We start from the raw sequence: 7,450 nt of genomic DNA, 5'->3' as shown, positions 1-7,450 counted from the left end.
CATAAATTCCACATGATATTTTCCCCATAACAAATACCTTTAGTACTATACACTGGGCCAAGCCATATGGTCCACAAGGCAGAGTGTCCTGCATCACAGTCTGAGTATTCTTCAGAGCCATATTCATACTTAAACCAGGCAGTCTTTTATATCACTCAGTAAATGGGTTTTGCAAGATTCCAAAGGGCAGAATCTGGTACCTCAAGAATGTGAGGAGGTCTACTAGGCATTGTACTTTATTTTAAGAGGATGCTCCATAAAGCCCCAGACCAGTGGACCCTAAAAACATTTCCTGATATGACAGGTCTCTGAATCTTTTTAATACTTATCAACACAAGCCCCAACCCTAAAGTGCATGTCTTATCAAGTTTTCCATTGTACTTGACACTCTTTCTGTAAAGAATTTCCAGTTTTTTGTGGGTCTGATACCCTGGCTGCCACCCTGTCCTTGCCATTTATTTTTATAATTACACTAACTTTGCTTCTGTCATTTAAGTCCCACCACTTGGTTTCTATTATTTTGACATTCCATGATTCCCATGCTATCAGGGGATTACCATTCCTGAAGTAGCATCTCCTGTCATCAGCTCTGGTCTCCAGAGAAGAATCACCAGTCAGTTTCTCAAGAAACTCATGGCCCTGTCACCAGTACACTCCTTTCAATTTGGTAAATAGAGTGTCTTCTGTGTCCTTCCATAGAACACAATCATTTGCCCTATGTAGTTAGTTTATTTATTTGTTTATTTTTACAGTAGGTTCTTTTTGGTTATCTATTTTAAATATAGCATTGTGTATATGTCAATCTCACACTCCCCCCACCACACTTCCTCCTGGTAACCATATGTTAATTCTCTAAGTCTGTTTCTGTCTTGTAAATAAGTTCATTTGTATCACTTTTCTTTAGATTCCCCATATGAACAATATCATATATTTGTCTTTCTCTCTCTGACTTACTTCACTTAGTATGATAATCTCCAAGTCCATCTATGTCGCTGCAAATGGCATTATTTAATTCTTTTTAATGGCTGAATAATATTCCATTGTACATATATACCACATCTTTTTTATCCACTCATCTGTCAATGGATCTTCAAGTTGCTTCTATGCCTTGGCTATTGTAAACAGTGCTGCAATGAGCATCAGGGTGCATGTATCCTTTTGAACCATGTTTTTCTCTGGATATATACTCAGGAGTGGGATTGCTGGATCACATGGTGGCTCTAATTTTAGTGTTTTAAGTAAACTTCATACTGTTCTCCGTACTGCCTGTACCAATTTACATTCCCACCAACAGTGCAAGAGGGTTCCCTTTTCTCCACACTCTCTCCAGCATTTATTGTTTGTAGATTTTTCGATGATGGCCATTCTGACTGGTTAGGTGATATCTCATTGTAGTTTTGACTTGCATTTCTTTAATAATTAGTGATGTTGAGCACCTTTTCATGTGCCTCTTGGCCATCTGTATGCCTTCTTTAGAGAAATGTCTATTTAAGTCTTCTGCCCATTTTTTGATTGGGTTGTTTGGGTTTTGGATATTGAGCCAAATGAGCTGTTTGTAAATTTTGGAGACCAATCCCTTGTTGGCTGCATCATTTGTAAATATTTTCTCTCATTCTGTGGGTTGTCATTTGATTTTGTTTGTGGTTTCCTTTGCTGTGCAAAAGCTTTTGAGTTTAATTAGGTCACATTTGTTTATTTTTATTTCCATTAGTCTTGGAGATGGATTGAAAAAGATATTGCTGTGATTTATGTCAAAGAATGCTCTGCCTATGTTTTCCTCTAAGAGTTTTATAGTATCCGAACTTACATTTAAGTCTTTAATCCAATTTGAGTTTATTTTTTTGTATGGTGTTAAAGAATGTTCTAGTTTCATTTTTTTACATGTAGCTCTCCAGTTTTCCCAGCAGCATTTATTGAAGAGACTGTGTTTTCTCCATTGTATATTCTGGATCCTTCCATAGAACACAATCATTTGCTGTATGTAGTTTGATATGTATGGTATGCTCTTCCCTCTGAGTCTTCTGATCACTTATTTTCCTGTCTGCCATGGCAGTTCTAGAATTCTTATTCCACTTTGTGTGGGTCTTTTCTTTCTCTAAACCTCTAAGACCATACCAGCAATGTGTTAGTGCCATCTTTCAAGGTCCTTTCCAGAATGTTAACTTATGTATCACTCAAGAGTGCTCCCATATCAGTACACTCTCTTTTACTCAACTTTGTGTTCTGGTTCATCTCCCTGCCTTCTGAGTCCCTAAGAACTAGTCTCTTAGTCACTGAATAATTGGTTAGTCCCATCTAGTTAGTCTCTGTGCTTGACTGTACATATTGCCAAAATCATGCAGCTCCCTCATGATAAAGTCCCTTTCCTCTCTTAACCAAGCACTTCCCCAATAAATTTATACTATGGCTAAGCTTGATGTTGTGCTCTAGTTTTGTGGGGGGGGTTGTTTGTTTGTTTGTCTTTTTTAGTTTTTTGGTGGCCAGGAGAAAAGACCATAAACAGGACACATAATACCTGACTCCATGATGTACCAGAGCTGGTTTGTTCCAGCTAATGAGAAACAATTGTTAAACATTCTAGGAATTTTGTGAGCCAATTGTTAAAATGTTGGTAGCTTGAAATCAATCATAGTGTGAGTATTTACATTGTGCAAATCAGCAAATGCTACAAATCAGGGCTTTGCTCATTTCTTTGTTTGATTTTGATTGTTAAACAGTTACTAGAATATCACTGAGATTAATCATCTTTAGGCAGCAAGAAGTGAGTGACTCGGACAGTCCCAGAAGAGTTGAGAGAATCTGAGGATTTATGATTTTTTAGTGCATTCAACCAGATGTCCGCATCCAATGTTTCAGAGCCCCATTATTTCCCTGTCAGGTTTCTGACCTTGGTGTAGCTACTTTTTGGAGGTTGAGAATTCAACCTCTCCTGTAACTCTTCTACTACTATAACTAAGTCCTGGGCCTGTTCTGAAGCTTTTTTGTCCTTTGGCTAAAGGAGATAAAAAATTATCCTTATTTGTTGCCAAGGCATCTCTCCTGCCAAGTAAGACCAAGAGTTTTAAATTGATGACTGATCGTCACCCTAGACCTTTCATTGTCTTTCCCTAATGTATCAATTGTCCCAGCAACAGTTATATAGTCTTTATGATTACTTCTTTTCAGTATTTCTCAATTTCTTGAGATATTACACCTGATTTTGCATTTCCTTTCATCACTGTCCCATCCAAGTTTACCATCATTAAAAGTTTTAACAATTCATTTTCCTAATTACCATCCAGTTTCACAACATTATTTTAGAGTTGACCTCTTAACAATGACTTTGGGCACCAAATGGTATGATTTTCCAGGGAAACAAACATTGAGATTCTGAGATTTGCATGCAGCAGGTTTATTGGGGAGTTATCAAGGAGTTATCTTTGGAATAACCATGTGAGGGAGTGAGGAAAGCAGGATTTAGGAGAGGGAAAAGTTGAACTACAGGCATTTGTAACAGTGACTACCATTAATCCTATGGGGAGCTCTGGAACAGAGATGTTCCTATCGAACTTCCCTCCATCAAGCAAGGGCCTGGGTGTTTGTATTACCCCATCAATCAGTTCATGAATGAGGATGGCTTTCCCAGGAAGGGACTCAGAAGTGATGCATCAGCAGCCAACATCCTTGGCAGCTGAAAACTGAGTCCCTCAGTTCCAAAGTAGTATTCAGGTGGTTTACCTCAACATCCACCAGAAAACAAATAATCAAAATGATGTTAATTTAAGAATCTTGTTTCATAACACTTGTGTCTTTCATATTTATTTATAAGAAGCATTTTGGGACTTCAAACCAATGAGGTTTTAAAAACAATATTTCCCTTTTAGAATTCAAAAATCTTCACTTCATTAGTTTAAAAAGATAAAGAAAATGGAAGTCATAGAAATGGTACCCCAGGATATAATAGGGATCTTACAAAATGTCTAATCTTTTGAAGAAAGTGAAAATGCCAGAAGATGCTTACTGAAAATCCAAATAGAACCACATATTGTAGAATGAAGTATTTATATTTGGTGTGTATTAACTATAAGGAGAGATGGAATTCTTAGCTCATAATTCTTAGCTCATAATGGCCAATATATTTCCCCTATATAAATAGGTCAGATTAGCCATGGAAATAAAAAATCTGAATAAACTTTTCAAGAGGTTAACATAATCTTTCTGCTATAATTTTAACAGTCATGTATCTCTGAAACAGCATCATTTCTTATATCAACAGTTTCACAAATCATGAGTCATACTCCATTAAAAAGAACCTTGCCGGGGGCTTCCCTGGTGGCGCAGTGGTTGAGAATCCGCCTGCCGATGCAGGGGATACGGGTTCGTGCCCCGGTCCGGGAGGATCCCACATGCCGCGGAGCGGCTGGGCCCGTGAGCCGTGGCCGCTGAGCCTGCGCGTCCGGAGCCTGTGCTCCGCAACGGGAGAGGCCACAACAGTGACAGGCCCTCGTACCACAGATAAAAAAAAGAACCTTGCCAATTTTTTTTGATCTCCAAAATACCAAATTCAGATTTACTAATTTTACTGAGATGAATAACTCCTTAGAAATTATAAGCACTTCTTTCCTCAAATCCAGTACCATTTCCTATTTTGCCATTTACTTATGCCTAGGATTAAATGAGTATTTAATCAAAAAGAGTAGTTGCTGTTGTTTGATACATGAGTAGCAAAAATATAATCCATGTATTTCTTATTGTGTAATTTTTATGAGGGAGAAATATTTATTTATTGAAAATACTGTTTAGTTTTACATAAAGTATGTTCTAAATAATCAAAATATGATGAAATTATTTAGAAAGGTGTGTTTTTTTAAGAAAATTCACTTCTAACAGAAGTTTAACAAATCTGTAGTTTAGAGACTGTTCTTAATTTGTTTATGAGGAAAGGACACGAGAGACAAGCACATAACTGCAAATAATGTAACTAGGAAAATGTTTTTTCTTCCCTTCCCTCCTTCCTTCCTTCCTCCCTCCCTCCATTTCTTGCCTTCTTTCTTTCTTCCTCTCTTTCTTTCTTTCTTTTTCCTTTTCTTTCTTTCTTTCTCAAACAGACTTCACATACTCAATCCTCTTTCAAGGACAGAGAATTACTTCTTTTATAAATACATATATATGTTAATATATTTTTACAGTTACATCTATAATACAACTATATATATATAGTTAGACCTATACTCCAATGGTTTACATTAATTAAGTAGGGTAAGTGCACTAATAATTTACCCATTCCCAATAAACTTTACCTTATTGGATTAAGTCATTATACAACTTTAGGTTCACAAGAAGAACAAAAAAAAAAGTGTGATTTTTAAAAACTTTTTCTAAATATGATGTAAGAACAGGGAAATAAAGTTGGAAACCAGAACAATATAAAGAATTGAGGTGTGAGTCTATTAGAACAAAATGTAGTAAACAATGCCTAAGGTATTTTGGTGCTGAACCTGTAAGTTCCTAACTTGCCTGGTTGAGACTATAGACAAGCATGGAAAATTACACTGCCTGAAAATGCATTATGTTAGTAAATAAGAGGGTTAGCTCTCCATCTAAGACAGATGTGAAGGGTTTAAGAACTAGACAGTTGCAGGTAAACGTGTAGGTGTGTTTTAGTCAGTGATACATGTTCCTGATTTTACAGAATCTCTACTTCCTCTGTAAAAAATGAAGCAATGCCATTTGAGCATTTGAGAGAGATGGTGGCAGGAAGCTGCAGAGGACTTGAAGAAAAATGAATATTTGGAATAACTGTTAAGAAGAATGGAGAAGAAACTGTTCCTTGTAAAATAATAATAACTAAAGTTATGAATTATTATACTTAAAAATAATCAGTAAAATTGAGGGTACATCCAAGATTGAATACCATAAATGTATACTGTAAGCTATTCTTCCTGATATTTTTTTTTCCTGCAAGAGTGCTGAGTAACCCAATTTTAACTCAGAGGATACTGTTTTGTCATATCGATGCAGTGGTGATGAATTTCTGAACAAGTAAAGAGACTGAAGTTAAAGGTAAAAAAATCAATTGAGGTTATGTTAGCTCAGTTTAGAAAAGGTCTAAATAAGGTAAGGAATTAGTGGCATTCATATGGAGAGAATAAGACAGAGTAAGAACTTCAAATGACCTATACATGTACAAAAAATTAATTTTTTCACTTTAGTTTTAGTATGAAGTGATGAAATATGCAATTAGCTCATGGTATTTATGTATTCTAAAGACCTATTAACCTAAAAATTCAATCAACCAGATCATTGTACTCCCTGACCAGTGTAGTTTAACAGGAGTTTGATTTATGCCTCTGCTCAGATACATAGTTTAGAAACCATTTAATTCCAGATCAAATCCTAAGTTTCTTTCCATAATGTGAGTCACTGGAACTCCTGAGATTTATAATATTTTACACATACAAGAGGGCAATTAGTGAGAAGTCAAAGTAATTGAAAGATGATCTACATTTAAATAACAAATACAATTACTGCTGAATTCTGTTTGAATTTATTTCATTAAGTATCTGAGTCACTATGCCTCCTCTTTCAAATATTTTCTAATTCAAAGTTATTACTCTCATAAAGGTGAGTTTGATGTGATCTTATCAGGTTATAGATAGGACAATCTTTAATGAAAATGACTGGTTTTATATATTGTTCTATCTCATGTTACCCTCTTCTCTATAATAATAATACTAACATTTATTAAGTGGTTAGTATGTGCCAGATACAGTGCCAAGCATGTAGTAAGTATTTAATCTAATTTAAACATCACATAAGGATTATTATTAAATATTTTTACATGAATAAACTAAGTCTAGGAGAGATTAAATAACTTGCCATGAATCATGTAGCTGATAATCACTTCCCTTATCTAAACTGTTCTGTCTGATTCTAGAATCCAATATTTAAAAATTCTGCAATTCCACCCACATCTCACTCCTTCCACATATGCTTCACTATCTCCACTGGCACTTGCCCTGTAAGCCAAATTGTAGATTCTAAGCCATAAATTTCAGAGACTGATTCTCCCCAAATTATGCAGGACAATGCTCCATATATATAGTCTGCTAGACTGGTGGCATTTTGCACCCATTTCTTTTTTATCACCTTCCTCCTTCCCTTCTAGATTTGGCATGCAGAACTCTAAGTCCTTTTAAACTACTGAGCCAATCCCACCACTATTCCAGGGGATATTCTGGATTTTTTTTGGTCCTTTAGAACCTAATCTGTTTTACCAGTTTCTCCAGTCAAGTCCACCTCATTTCCTTGAGTCAAAAACTAAGGATAAACTAAAATAAAATAACAAATTTAATCTAAAATTTCAGTGGTTTAATGTAACAGATTTGTTTTGTACTCACCTTATGTGTCTGGTGATGGTCTGACAATTACCCTATATGTCCAGTGATGGTCTAATCCACATGGTCACTCA

This window comes from Kogia breviceps, chromosome 7 (assembly GCF_026419965.1).
Source record: "Kogia breviceps isolate mKogBre1 chromosome 7, mKogBre1 haplotype 1, whole genome shotgun sequence".
NCBI lineage: Eukaryota > Metazoa > Chordata > Mammalia > Artiodactyla > Physeteridae > Kogia > Kogia breviceps.
Note: the sequence above shows the minus strand (reverse complement) of the source record.